Source organism: Halichoerus grypus, chromosome 13 (genome assembly GCF_964656455.1).
Source record: "Halichoerus grypus chromosome 13, mHalGry1.hap1.1, whole genome shotgun sequence".
In the NCBI taxonomy this organism is placed as follows: Eukaryota; Metazoa; Chordata; class Mammalia; order Carnivora; family Phocidae; genus Halichoerus; species Halichoerus grypus.
The window spans coordinates 22,849,312-22,864,910 of record NC_135724.1 but is presented as its reverse complement, the minus strand read 5'-3'; the positions used below and the strand labels follow the sequence as shown (position 1 = coordinate 22,864,910).

The 15,599-nt window shown below is 43.8% G+C and overlaps 1 long non-coding RNA gene and 2 pseudogenes across 1 annotated transcript in view; all 3 read left to right on the top strand.

Annotated features, from left to right (window-relative positions):
* The window catches only part of LOC144379772 (uncharacterized), a 93,718-nt gene that overhangs the window by 25,978 nt on the left and 52,141 nt on the right, over positions 1-15,599 (top strand). The window lies entirely within an intron of this gene.
* Positions 4,504-7,532, top strand: LOC118537814 (protein NipSnap homolog 3A pseudogene; annotated as a pseudogene).
* On the top strand, positions 10,024-10,369 carry LOC118537841 (large ribosomal subunit protein eL30 pseudogene; annotated as a pseudogene).

The following is a 15,599-nucleotide window of genomic DNA, read 5'->3' as shown; positions in this document are numbered from 1 at the left end:
GCCAAAAATGTAATCATACACACAGCCTGTCCCATCCACAATTCGGTCCCACAAATAGGGGCTATTAATAACAAGAGTAAATAGGAAATACCAACATCACTGATTCTTATACTTATTTTCTCAATCTTATTATTTTATTTTGCAACTTTTCCCTGCATATAACAGAAAACAATCACCGCTGGGTTGGAGGGTGATTATAAGGTAAAACCACATCTGATGTGAGTTCACTTTCACAGCTTAAAATAGGAAACCCACCAGATGAGACACACAGGCGTCTGCTCCGAATTCGTATGGTTGCTGGTAGGGTATCCTACCAGAGGGAGCCAAGAGATGTGGTGGCAGGTAGAAAAGATTTCTTGGCTTTCCTGATCTTCACTTTTCTGTAATAAGGCCATTTGAGTCAAGGACTCACTACAGATATCACTCTCTTCTTCAAAAAGAGAAGATGTTCTTTGTCACACAAGGAGTTAGGGAAGTCCGAAAGAGGGAAGGGCAAAGAGGTCATTTGGCCCCTACTTAGCTCCGCTTCTTGCATTTTCCCCCCTTAATGTTTGTAAGCTTCACCACCAGTATTTCCACTGATGCCCAGCTGGGGTACCGGAAGGCAAACTCCTCTTTGAAAAACAGAGCTTTAGGGGAGGAGGTACCTCATTTTCTGCTCCCTGCTCCCCTTGTGACTTTTCTGGTAAATGTGGCCATATCAAGGGCCGGGGGGTGGGGCCAGGGCCCAGTGACTTAGGAGGAAGGCAGGGAACGCGCGGGCCTGGCTCTGCAATATGCAACCTCGGCCTTGCGCAGTGGTCCCCCTCCTGTTACCGTCTGGCCCTGACGTCTCCTCTGCCCAGAAACCACAATCTGTCAAAATTAAATCATTTACTGCTCCATTCTCCCTCTGCCACAGCGTTTGCAGCTCACTTTTGCAGGCTGGGGAGACGGAAAGAAGGAAACCGACGCATTTTCTTTATGTTTCCCTTCTAGTTTAATTCTGCCTTTCGTGAATTCATGGTGTGCATTGTTTAGATTTAGAAGAATGTTCCCAGTGCCAACTCCTCTGGTGTGCATCTAAAAAAATCATTTTCGGTCAACAACGTCAACAACTCAGACTCCAGGCTGGCAGGGCCGGAGTGGGGTGGGGGGCTGGGGGGATGCACCACTGGGAAGCAGAGCATCTCCCCTCCTGGCAGGGAAAAGTGAGGCCCCTTGACCAGAGGCGCCAATTACTATTTTAACCACCCTCCCCCATCGCCCCAGAGGCAGCTGGAAAGGAAACCACACATTGGGAGTTCCCACAGAGTCTTGCTGGCTCCCTAAGGCTTCCAGGCATTTGCCCATCTGGTGAGGCCTCCAGAGCAGGGGGCCTAATTAGGCGTCATCTGGCCACCTGAGAAGGCTCAGTGGGCCTTCCCCCGGCTTCCCCCTCCTCCAGGCAGGACTCCACTCTCCCAGCTGCGGATCTCTGGAGCTTGTTTGGTTGAGCAGCTGCTCAGGCTAATTATTGGATAGCAGGGTCCCCAGGTGGCTGCCTCAGATGGGAAGGGGGTGGGCAGGGAGAGGGCTGAGGGACATAAAGGGACAAGGAAGGGAACAAGATGAGGGGTGGGCAGAGACGGGTCAGAGGGAGTAGAAATGGGGAGCAGAGTTGGATGAGCGTTGCGATTCAAATCTCCTGAGCTGGAAGATGAGGAGGGGTCCCTGACCTGCATCGGGAGAGTGGAATCCATCGGTGGGCCCATCCATGAGAGAGCCTGCTGTACCCTCTGCCCTCCCTACCTCCCACCACGTCACCATATTCTCTATTCCTGCCCTTTGCTTCCCTATGAGCGCCATCCTCTGCCCAGCCTTGCTCCTTCAGTCCAGGAACTAACCAGCCATTTTTCCTTAGGAGAACATGACCTTAGAGCCCTCATTTGAGGGGCAGGCTTTAGGAAGAGGGTGGTGTTTAACTGGAAATTATTCTTTGCTCTTGTCGGACTTTTCGGCTTGCAGGCGTGTCTGTGTTGTAAGGTGTCTTGCGCCTGGTGTCCCTAAACCATGGCAGGTGTCCAGTGCCTTTGCTAATAAGTGAACCAGGCTCTGCCCACCCCTTCTCGGGCATTTTCCCTTTGTCTTCTGGGCAATCACCCCGTGACATGAGACAAATGGGAAGAATATTGGGAAATTTTAAGGGGAAGCAGAATGGAAAATAAAATTACCCACAAGGGGTTGTGTTGGCAAAAGATGCAACCTTTGGGCCACTGATGTCCTGCTGTCAGGTTGAACCCTCACTTACTAGAAAACTGAGCTGAGCCACTGAAACACTTAATTCCATGGATTTCTTCTCTTGTAAAGTAGGATTTTTTGAAGCAATAATATGGTGGGGAGTCAGGGGAACATCCCTGGACTAGGTCACAATGAACTCTAGTTTAATTTCTGGTCCTGTTATATCTGGGCTATGTGATCATGGGTGAATCATTGCATTTCCTCTTTCCTCCAATATTTCCATTGGAAAATGGAAGAGAATGTTCTGTGAGTGTGCTAGTTTTCTGAGCATATTAGGAATTAGAATTTTTTGTTTCTGTATTTGGTTTAACAGGGCTCAAGAGGGAATGGCTTTCTCCTGTCTTCTCCCCAAAACAGCCACAGTGCAATTGAAAGCAGTTTTGCTCCAGGAAAGGGAAACTGGTGTATGCAGAACAGCCATTTCGAGATTCATGCGACGTGCCCCAAACTTCAGAAGGGGGGCTGTCCAGATGTATGCAAATTAATGACAGCTGTGGCAAGAATTGGAAGGGGGGGGGATTTTCAAGGTGGCAGGAAGATAATCTTAGGATTTTGAAGCCTTGTCTGGTTCCCTCATCACTGCCTGCCCATCCCTTGTGAATCCAGGGCCGAGGTGGGAAGCTTCCGCCCGCCGTAGAAGGATCCTGAGATTTGGATTCATCAAACGAGATTCACAAACATGAGCAACTCTGTTCAGAACACTAGAATCCTTTGATCCCATTAGTTATAGGCTGTGGTCAGCTTTGCCCTTCCAAAGGGCCTCCGGGTGTAAAACCCAGGTACACAGAGTGGATCCAGAGAAGTGAGCAAAGGAGAAGGATCTTCTTATTAAAGGGTGTCGGCTTTCGGCTGGGTATAGAATTTCTTCAGTGCTGGAGGAAGAGTCCTTGCTGTAAATTACTCTGGGGGCCACGCTAAATCCTAGAGGATAATTGTTGTTATTTTTTGCAGGCCACCAAGCATACTAGTTTTGTCCTCCAGCTCCAATAGAAAATTGCCGAATCCTTAATTCAAGCCTGTAGATTCTCCAGGGGGACTGGGGGGTCTGGAGAGTTGATATGGCCCAGCATGTCACTCTGGTGGGCACCTCTCCTGTGTCTCAGAGAGATGGAAACTAATCCTCTGCTTGACTAACTCCCCCAAAAAAGCTGCCCAGTGCATTCCATTGTGAGCAGTTCAAGGGCTTAGAAGACCGCTCCTTGCTTTGAACTGAAAGCTGCTTCCCTCAAACTCCTGCTCACTAATCCTGGTTCTGCCCTCTGGAACTACATGGGATAAATATAATCCCCCTTTCAGATGAAAGCTCTTCAGATAGGGGAAGCTGGTTATCACATTCCCTAAGTCTTCGTTTATATAAAACACACATTCCAAGTATGACATGGTGTGAAACTCCCTCAGCATCCTACGGTGGACCTCGGCATGTGCATCCGTCCGGATCCAGGAAACACAACTCCTCCAGTAGAGACAAATTCATGCAGGAGCTGTTTACACAGCTATGGAAGGACTGAGGGAACAGGCAAATGTGAGATGAGGGAGACATTAGTAACTGCAGGAAACAGCTACCACCTTACCAGCTGGAGAGCGAATGAGGGGAGCATCCCTGAGCCCAGAACCACGGGAGGGCCACCCACGGCAGAGCAGGGACAGTGACAGTGCCAGGACCTTGGAAGGTGGAAGCCCTGAGGGGCGCTGTCTCACCGACGCTGGGACCACCAATGCTCTGCTGGCGTTCCTGTGGAGCTTGCAGTCAATCAAGCCCCTATATACATGAAGCAGGTGAGGCCAAATCTGTATTTTTTAAAATGAGTATTTGGCTCAAGTTCAGGTCTCCAGTGGATCTGTTTCTTTCTTTCTTTCCCAGCAGACTGCCCCTTTCCTCTGGTGATTGTGCCCTTCTTTTTTCCTTGGGAAATTGCCCTGCTGCATGCATGTGGCTGGGCTGTCATATGACCCAACATGAAGCAGGGGAGGGGAGGGGGGAGTGAGGAGGGCACACTTTGCAACTTGGGCAGAGATGCTGAGGGACACGTGGTTGGTGGAAATGACCTGGATGAGGGCACTTCTTACAGAAGCAGGTGTTTGGGTTCTCTATTGTCATCCCTGGGTTTTTCCAAGACCCTGGTGTTCACCTCTCTTTTTACTGTTATTGCAAGCACTTCTCAGTATCCCTCCCATAAAGTCCTTTCTTGCTCAGGTAACCTAGGGTCTATTTCAATTGCTTACAACCAAAGAACCTGGAACGATATGCAGTCTTTATCTGTATTCCTTATAAGCAAGAAGAAACCATCTGGTTCGGTGGAGATCTATCAGATATTGACTGGAAAGCCAGCACACACCAGCTATCCCTCTGTCTTTCTGTCTTCACAATATCAGAAGCTCAGTGAATTACTGCCAACCGGGAAAGTAAACTCCTCTTGGTGTGCTGAAGAGAGCTATCCTTACTGCTATGGAGTTTCAAAATCTGTGATGCAGATGAATGTATGGGAATCAGGTCTGGAAAAAACATTTGTATGTGACGCCTTTGATTTGGTCATATCAAAATGGGCACATCAAAATATAAAAATATCTTTTTCGTTTCCTAGAAATGTGAACAATGAACACCTCAAAGCCACATTCCATTCCTGGGTTTGACCTTCCTGCACCTCTAAGATTCACTCAGAAATGGGATGAAGATCAGGAAGTCAGTGTGGATATAATTCTATTAATTGACACTTTAGAAAAATTTCTTAAAATTAAATTGCTTTACACGGCTGTCAAAATATCTTCAAAGCAGTTGCATCAAAATATCATGTATCTAATTTCTATATATCCATATGAGTCATAAACATGTGTCAAATATATGTTTTTTGCAAGAAGAGGACCCCACCCATCATCACACACTACTTTTCAGAGGGACAGAACTGAGTTTATCAATAGCATATATACTCAGTAATTCAACTAGTTAAGAAAACTCTTCGTCATGTAACTGTCATTCAGTCCATGTTTATCCACATTGTCCATAGGGATAGTTCGACAATGACTTCTTGAAATCTCGACCCAGGAAAACGTTGGCTTCCCTTGTAACTTCTCAGCACAGAAACAAGGTTAGTTTGGTAAAGCTTGTTTGATAAAAACCATGGTGGCACCAAGTAATTATGTTCAATCATTATCTTTTAAATATTAAAAGATATTTACTCTTTTAAAAATTGTCCAGGTCCTGGTTTCTAGTAGGGAAGCCATAAGAGGAGGGACCCTTGAAAGACCACCAACTGGCTGCCCTTCTCAACACTTGAAGCGGCCACCATGCTTGTCTCCTGAGGGGTCTGGCCACACAGCCATTCACACTCAGATGTGTTCACCTTTGCTATAGGGGGCCCCAAACAATATGATGGAATACTCTATGAGTTTCATACTTATTGCCTTAAACCTTTAAAGATAAATGAGTTTCCAGAAAATATCATGAAAACCATTCCTCTTTGGACAGCTGACTCTGATTTGGTTGGATTCTGGAGTGCAAACTTTAGAGGCAGAATGAATAAAGTATTTCATGTTTGGAAGTACGATAGTTTTGCTCATGGAAATGAAGTTCAGAAAGGTTTGACCAAAAATAAAGAATGCCAAGAACAATTTCTCATTCCAAATTTGGCTCTCACTGATAAACAAGAGTTTGAGATTACTTACGTGGTACCATGGTCCAAAATAGAAAAACCTCCAAAGGAGTCCATGAACTGGTTATTTTCCAGATGAAACCTGATTGGCCAGCTCTGTGGGGTGATGCATCTAAGAGGGAAGTTGATGGCCCTGTAGACTTAAGCTACATAAAACCAATTGGTGTTCTCCACCCAGAATACGGAGCAACCAGCAGAGTTCGTGTTCTTTGGTGAAATGAGTGTGGATAGTCATGTAGCTGGGAGACCTCAGTCTCATGAGAACTTCAGACTTGTGGTGGCTGTTTGGAAAGATGTCAACTACTAAGTGTCACAGTGGAATATGCTTCTGATTCCTATGTCATTTCACTGTTGAAATAGTTTCCTACTGAAATACGTAGCATTTCATTATGTGCTCTAAAATGTGTCTGTTAAGGGGCTTAGATTCTCCCAAGAGATTCTCACTTTTATTTGAAGGAGGCGGTAATTTAATTAGCTACGTCCCTTGCATTTTTGAAAGCCAACCTGTCTTTTGCCACCACTGCTTCTGGAGATAGTTCTGTTCATTTCCCCCATGGCATTTAAGTATCTGTTATAAGTTAGAAATTGTTGCCACTACTGCATGATCTTGATTTTTCCTTTCTTTCAGCATATCTCTTCTTCTGTATTTTGACAACCCTTTGCTTTATAACATTTCATTATATTCCAATGATGATGTCACATTTCCATACCTGTGACAGTATTTTCACATTATTTGTACACCATGTCTAGCTTTTCATCATGTCTGTTTTTCTGAGATTTTTAAACAATTTCTTTCCTCAGTAAAGTTTATTTGGTGATATCAAATGTGATTCATAAAAATTTATGGGTCAAATATATTTCTTTACTTTGAAAAGTACAGTATCATCTGTATTAATTATTAGTCATTCTAACTTGGAAAATAATGTAATTAGGTCTTGGTATTAAAAAACTTTAGAAGACTTGTTGGTTTATATGGTGAAGTGTGTTCATTTAAAATTAATTTTACTGAGGTTCCTCAAGATGTTAAAAATAGAGCTACCCTACAACCCAGCAATTACACTACTAGCTATTTACCCCAAAGATACAGACGTAGTGAAAAGAAGGGGCTCCTGCACCCCAATGTTCATATCAGCAATGTCCACAATAGCCAAAGGAGACAGCGGAAGGAGATGCCCTTCAGCAAATGAATGGATAAAGAAGATGTGGTTCATATATACAATGGAATATTACTCAGCCATCAGAAAGGATGAATATCTACCATCTGCATTGACATGGATGGAACTGGAGGGGATTATGCTAAGTGAAATACGTCAAGCAGAGAAAGACGTGTATCATATGATTTCACTCATATGTGGAACATAAGGAATAGTGTGGAGGATCACAGGGGAAGGGAGGGAAAACTGAATGGGAAGAAATCAGAGAGGGAGACAAACCATGAGAGACTCTGGACTCCGGGAACCAAACTGAGGGTTACAGAGGGAGGGGGTTGGGGGGATGGGTTAACTGGGTGATGGGTATTAAGGAGGGCATGTGTGGTGATGAGCACTGGGTGTTATACACAACTGATGAATCATTGAACATTATATCAAAAACTAATGATGTACTATATGCTGGCTAATTGAACATAATAATAATGAATAAAATAAAATAATTTTAAAAATAAAATTAATTTTACTAATTTTTACTGCATTTTATTTTAATTTTTTTTTATTTTTTAAAGTTTATTTATTTTAGAGAGGGGTGGCGGGGCGAGGGAGAGGGAGAGAGAATCACAAGCAGACTCCCCGCTGAGCACAGAGCCCAATGCGGGGCTCGATCCCACAACATTGAGACCACCATGACCTAAGCCGAAACCAAGAGTCAGACTGAGCTCAACGGACTGAGCCACCCAGGTGTGTCAACTTCATTTTAAATCACTACTTAACAAAGATACTTGGGACACCTCTTTGTTTTAAGGAGATATTTATGACTATGGAAATACTTGCTGGAAGAAAAGTCTACATATCCGTAAAGAAATATTCCCAGGTCTGGATACTTTTACTTTCACCTTTCTGTAATCCACCCATTTCCTTTTTTTTTTTTTTTTAAATTGGAGCATGTTCCTGTTCTCCAAAATGCAGCTGCTTATACCCCACACCTTCCTCTGTGGGGCGAGATGTCATCCGCCTCAACGCATCTCAGTAGCCAGATATTTTCTGGTCTCCTTGCTTCTCTCAGGTTTCAATTTCCTATGAACCATATTTGTCCTAGCCTTCCCAGTTTGAAGATCACTTTCCTCGATAGAGAAAGTAATATAGGAGTTGAATTGCCCTGCTTTTCTCTGCTAGCTTTCAACATGACATCATTTGCCCCCAACCAGCCCTTCCATCCTCCTCCTTCCTGCTCTGACCATGGCCCAAAGCCCCCTTGCAATGCCTTTACACCAATTTTTAAGCCTCAGGGCAATTTGGACTCTGTTTTTCCTAGGATCATTAGGACTGGCTAATATTCCTTGGCTATAAGTGCCTCTTTCCATAATTTAGGCATTTCTTTTTAAAATCTGGGATTATGAGAGAGCTCTCTGCATGGCTTTTTGTTGTTTGTTTGCTTTTGGTTTGTTTTTTTAAAGGACACTTTCCCTTTTTCTTCTTGATCGATGTCATTTTTTTGTTATGGACTGAATGTTTGTGTCCCCCCTAACATTCATATGCTGAAATCTAATCCCCAGAGTAGTGGTATTTGGAGATGGAGCCTTGGGGGGTGGATATGGTCCCGAGGACAGAGCCCTCATGAAGGGGCTTGGTACCCTGATAAGGAGAGGCCCAGGGGCTGGCCTGTGCCACGTGAAGATAAAAGGAGAAGTCGGCAGTCTGTGCCTCAGAAGGGGGTTTTCCTGAGGACCTGACCATGCTGACACCCTGACCTCTGGCTTCCAGCCTTCGGAACTGTGAGAAATAGATTTCTGTTGTTTATAAACCGCCCAGGCTCTGATACTTTGTGACAGCAGTGCAAATGGACTAAGACATTTGTGATTGTTCAGGTAGAATTCTTTCCTGGGAAACTTCTTTCTTCTTTTAGCCATTTTAACTTTTAGAATGTTGCCAAGGGGCCATACCTACCTTTTCTCTGAACTATTACAAACTATTTTTTCCCCCTAAAATCTAGAATTTATGTCAAATTATGGCCAATGCTCCTGCTGGGGAGCAAGAATGTCCTGTTCAAGTTCCTTCTAGCCAGACTGATTAACAGGAAAAATAAAATTTGATGGTGTTCATACAGGGAATCCACACAGACATGGAAATCCCAAAGGTGGGCAAAATAAAGTATATGTCATTCTGGACTAAGGGGAGGGGATAAGGGTCTGGGATTTCTTTTGAAAGAAGGAATGCAATTCACAGGAAGATAAAGAATAAATGTTTGGTAAGCAAATATTTTCTGGGCCACTTGGAAAAAATGGGACATAGAGGACTGTTAGGTTCCTCCCTGTCTACCATACCTAGTTTATATCATAATATAGTTATTTATGGTGATAGGTCTCTTCCTGTAAATTCTTTTTAGGCAAATGAGGGAGAGGTAAGGAGCTTTTCCTCAATCTGCTGGGTTTGATCACTTTTTAACTAAAAATAATCTTCATGCTACAGTGGCCCATCTTGGGGTGGCCTGCCCTTGGACCCTAACACTTCCTTCATTTTTTGGCTGTTAATAGTTCTGCAATGATGATAGTCACTTTAACTGACTATTTGACTACACTAGGCTGGTTGTGCCTAAGGATTAGTAAGAAGCCTTCAAGTAGTAGCTGAAAGATCAGGGGCCTCTGAATTTGGCAGATTTGGGTTCAAATTGCCACAGACCTGCTGATGATCTTAAACCATCCACTTGACCAGTCTGACTCATAGGGTTAAAAAATTGAGTCAATTATACAACTTCGCAGGGATGCTTTTAAAATCATTAAGAATGTAAAATTAGCTCAGTAAATGGTAGCCATTGTCATTACTGCCTGAGTAATGTTTTTGATTTTTAGGGATATTTTCCTCTTCCAGCCTATGTGCTAATATATGTGCCTGAGCTTTCCTTTCTCGTTCCCAGCCATCTTGATGGCTGCTCTTGGTTGGCGCTGTCCCACACCTAAGGCAGGAAGATGGGGGCCACAAAGAAGACAAAAAATTCTCTGGAGTCGATCAACTCTAGGCTCCAACTTGTTATGAAAAGTGGAAAGTACGCTCTGGGGTAGAAGCAGACTCTGAAAATGATCAGACATGGCAAAGGGAAATTGGTCATCCTGGCCAACAACTGCCCAGCCTTGAGGAAATCTGAAATAGAATACTGCACCATGTTGGCCAAAACGTGTCCATCACTGCAGTGGCAACAATATTGAATTGGGCGCAGCATGTGGGAAATGCTGTAGAGTACGCACACTGGCTGTCATTGATCCAGGTGGTTCTCATATCACGAGAAGCCTACCAGAACAGACGGGTGAAAAGTAAATCATGCAAAATTTTTCTTTAATAAAACTGGCCGGAGCTTGTTTAAAAAAATGTGTGTGAGGGCGCCTGGGTGGCTCAGTTGGTTAAGTGACTGCCTTTGGCTCAGGTCATGATCCTGGAGTCCCTGGATCGAGTCCCACATCGGGCTCCCTGCTCGGCAGGGAGTCTGCTTCTCCCTCTGACCCTCCCCCCTCTCATGTGCTCTCTCTCATTCTCTCTCTCTCAAATAAATAAATAAAATCTTAAAAAAAAAATGTGTGTGAGTTGGTAGTGTGAATAAGTTAAGCTACAATAGGTAACATTAGGGGTGAAACAGAGACATATTGGTGGCAAAGAGCATACTGGTTGAGCACATAGGTTCTGAAGCTAAAATGAGTGCCTTTCTGGACCATATATTAGCCTTGTGATCTTTGGCAAATGACTGGAACTTGCTGTGTTCCCATTTCTTTATGGGGACAATCCTAACTCATTGATTTGTTATAAAGATTTGAATGAGTAAATACATGTAATTGCTTAGACTATCACCTGGCACATAGCACTTAATAGTGTTAGCCCTTATTATTATCATGCTGAGGATGTCATTATTTGATGACAGAGCTGAGCATGCCGGAAGCACCAGCATTCCCATGTCAACCAGAGTATCTGAAACAACACCAAGAAACTCTCAGAGATGAACAGGGCTAAGGAAATGAACCGAAGAAAGCTACTTACAAATGTTCATGAGAATGCTTAGATTGATAAGTCCTTCCATTGGGAAACATATAGACACATCTGGAGGGAAAGGTTTCAGAGTCATGATGCTGTAAGAGATTAGTTTATAAAGGCAACTGAACATTTACCATCAAGGTTGGGGTACATCTTGCTGAATCAGTACACCCCCATCTGAGTGGGCTATCCAAGTGCCCCCTGCCCTTTTAGGGGACTGGAGGTGTACGCTGTTCTCCAAGATGGATTGTCAGTGGACCCATGGGTAGGCAGTTATACATCTTTATAAATCCTTCTCCTCCCCTTTGTTTTTTGGGAGTCAGTCAATCCAGCTTTTAAAAGATGGGTGCTCAAAGGCTAAATTGTGGGATTAAAGTCAGGGATAGTTGCAAAAAGTTGAGACAAGGTCAGTGCCCTTCAGGACTATTCCTTAGACTCTAAGGGAACAAAACATTGCTCAGCGCTCAAATAAACATATTTCCAAATGGGAGAGACTCTCTTCAGGGAATGAGGTTGTTTGCCAGACAGAAAGAGACAGATAAACATATACCCTTCCTCCTTCAATCTCGTAGTTGGGCAGGTGCTTTACTCATAACCTGATAACCTGATGTCCTTTACTTTCAAAACATAATCATTTCTGCACCCTAGTGAATACCAAGTCCCTTGTCACATATGATCTTCTGATTTTTCCCTTTCAGTGTGGTGGACCGAGCCAGATTCCCCAAACCTCCAACCATCCCAGCTAGTCAGTGTAGCTTGTGGCTTAAGGGAACACACCAGCCCTGAACTATCCGTCTGAATCTTGTCTCCACCATTTCCTACCTCTTACACCTCGGCCAAGTGTGTGTATCATTTTAAACCTGGGCATGGTAATAACACCTAACCCCAAAGGTGTTTATAAGGATCAAGTGAGTTAATAAGTGCCTGGCACACAGTAAGGCCTCAGCTCCTTTACCTTTATCCTTTGAAAGCTCTTAAGGAACTGGTGGTTGTAAAATGAGAGACTTTTCTTTGCTCAGGAATTCCTCCCTCTGCCTTCCATAAATATTCTTGTTTATCAAAAGTAAAATTCGAGGTGGATTTTTGGGAGAGTCTGATCTATTTAAATCTAAGTTCTATATAAGGTTGAATTAATTCAAAATTCTACTGACTCCTCAGAGTTGATTCAAAACACCATTTCCTCTAGAAAGCCTCTCCAGCTACTCTGAATTGTATACGGAGCCGCACTCCCAGTTGCCCATTACATACGTGGCCCAAACTTTATATGTTGCAAACCGGCTGACATCACATTTTGCATTTTCTCCTCCTGTTTCATCTGAATAAATCGTTTGTTCTGAAATATATTCCCAGGTAAATGAAGACAGTATATGCTCAACATTTTAAAAAATATAATGAAATGAATTTATTTCTCTTTTGTAATCCAAATCTGGCAGACAAAGAGCAAACTGGGTGGTGTCATTTTAAAATCATCATCAAGGGGCGCCTGGGTGGCTAAGTTGGTTCAGCTCAGTTCATGATCTCAGGGTTGTGAGATTGAGCCCGGAGTCAGGCTCTGTGCTGAGCGTGGAGTCTGCTTGAGACTCTCTCTCTCCCTCTCCCTCTGCCCCTCCCCCTCCCTCTCTAAATAAATAAATAAATCATCATCATCAAAAAAGAGTCAGGTCAGGTTGTTTGCCTTTAAGGTCTGGCTCCCCTTATTTCGCTTTAAGTTCTCCAAGTTCTCCAAACTCTCCGAACCTTTATTTCTTCATCTATAATAGAATCATTGAGAGGAACTAAATGGCATAAACCACATGCTCAAGTGCCTGGACTCAGGTGGGTTCTGGACAAATGTTGGTTCATAACCGGTGTCAGTCGACCCCCTCTTCTCAGTCAATCAGACAACCTTGAGTTCCACCCACCCCCTTGTGTCCTAATCAATTGACAGCCCAATTGAGTGATCAGTTTCTGAGAGCTTTTTGTATCAGTCTTAGATTTTGGTTGGACTCCCAAGGCCTCTTTTATGGCCCTTTTCAACTCTTAGTGGTTCTTAAGCCATATAATGATAAATACTACCTGAGTGCTTAGTAAGAATGCAAATTCCAGGACCCCCGCTTGGATGATCCTGATTCCTTAATGTCAGGAGGGGCTCAGGAATCAGCATTTTCAGCATGCACTGAATAATGGCAGCAGGTGATTCCCATGCAAGTGCTGTAGGAAACACACTTTAAGGGAAGAATTGCTAGTGAGGTTTCTAGGTCCTAGAAATAAACTCCTCATCTATGCTATCCAAAAAAAGCCTCTAAGCAGGGATGCGTACATAGACTTTATACACCCTGTGAGCTCCCTGAAACTGAAGGCAAGTCACATGTAAATAGATTTGTTTGGGGAGATGTTTAACTTTAGCTTTCATCTTATATACTTTCATAAACCCTCTATCCCACAGCTCCCACTCAGCAGAAACAAAACAAAACACTTAAGAGCTATATCTCCATGCTACAAGCCATTTTCCACCCAGCCCTCAGGGTCTATCTATCTCCAAAATAGCCAGCCAGACAGAGCTGTGTCAACAGTTAGCCTATCCCCTCACGGAGTGATCTCACACCAAAATCTCATTGCTTTTTATGGCTGCCAGGTGGCTCTTGCTTGCCAGGCACAGCTGTATGCCATGGGTAGGAGCGGAGCATGCAGATGTGGCTTATCTGGCCTATCTTCAACAGTTCTCCAATTGGTTTACACCCCTACTGAGCACAAGTCTTAGAGAAACCCTGCTATGGCCCCTGTGTGGGTCCAACTGGGTGCCCAGAGAAGGCAGTCCATCAGGCCTTCTCTGGGTTGAAAACTGTCTGCCAAGGTCCACTGTTAGGAGTTCCGGTTTTCACAGGTTGCTCATGGAGTAACTCCACAGGAGTCCAAATTATCTACACTGGGGAAGGCTTGAGTCCCTGTGTCAACCCGGTTATTCTCTCTCCTGGCCATACTGAAGCTCCCTTGGGCACTGAACTTAACCCCAGGTAAGATTTCCCTTTCTCCATACCTGGGAACACAGTCCAAACAAATCAGCTCCTTGGGGGGTGGTGGAGAGCTTGCTCTCTGCTTGTACCCATTGTCCCTTTAATTCCATTTTCTCTTACCCTAAGCTTGTGGGGTAAGACCTACCTGGACTAGTATTCATTTAAGTACTTCGTCTCCTTAAGCTCTTGTCTTAATAGAGAAACATCAAACATCATCTCTTCATGACCACCATGGCCACCAATGCCTGATTCGCTCTTTATGAGAATCCTGCTTCCCCTCTAATGGCCTTTGACATTATCCGGGGCTTTGGGACATCTATAAATGGCTCAGGTTATTTGCTGCTGATGCATGCACGTGTTCTTCCTCTGAGTGTTCTCTGTCCCAGTCTTCAGAGCTGATTACCTCTGGATTTCACGTTGCGTGGTACTGGAGGGGGAGGAGGACGCAGAGGAGGGCAGTGGGACACTGGTGTGGCCAAATGGCTCTACCTGATATCCCTTGTGATCTCTGAACCACCCAACCCCCCACCTCTTTGGTCCCTTTTTGTCCTTTACTCCCATGACTAAAGTTTCCCTGGAGAAATCCAACACTGACTCCTATGTGGCTGGTAAAAATGTGACTCTGGGTCTGGAGATGGTTGTGCCTTTTATATTCATTGCATGCTTCCGAGCGCTCTGTTCTCCTGCCTAGTAGCTTATCCTGTATGAAGAGCTTAGCAGCGCTGGGCTCTGGAAGAGAGCAGGCAAATATGGTGATATAAAATGCTAACAATAGCAGATGGCAGGAAAATTTCCTTTAAATTCAGATGAGCGGTTGCTTCTTCTGGTGGGTTTTTATTATTAAATTTATTTCCATCATTTGGCTAGATAGGTCTGTCCTTGTGCTCAACTTATGTGCTGAAATCATCTTGCTTTTAATATCTGAAACAAGGAGCTGTTCATTATACCGATTAAAAATATATCCATATGGTCCCATGTGGAATTGTCAACTCAGTTACACAGATGAAGCCTTCGTGTTTGGAGGGAGTGAATGCTCACCTTATTCTAGAGAAAATGGTAGGCTTCTGAGATTTTTAGTCTCCTATCAACCATTTTCTTTAGGATACAGTGAATCTTTCTGGGGGCCAAAAATTATTGATCCTTTAATTGGTTTCAAATACATTATCTTTATCTTAGGCCCTGAGGTCCTGACTCTAATCTCGATCTTACAACTATTGACACATAGCACTCTTATATTAAGCTATCCCTGCTCCCTCTGTGATTTTGTGATTTTTCATTTCCAACATCTGTTAGGAGGAACCAAAGTTCATCAAGTTCTTTGGAAATCGAATTAAAATGATTCTTTTATTTTATTATTATTCCTTATTAAAAGGAATTTATTTTCAAGCAACAGATTCTCTGCGATAAGATGGCTACAGAAAGGATAATGGATATCAACAGGGCATTAAAATGAAATGCCTCCTCTTTTTTCACAGGATCTCTAGGTACTAGGAAGGGACCTTCAGTGCTAGGGGAAGACCATCATAGGCCAT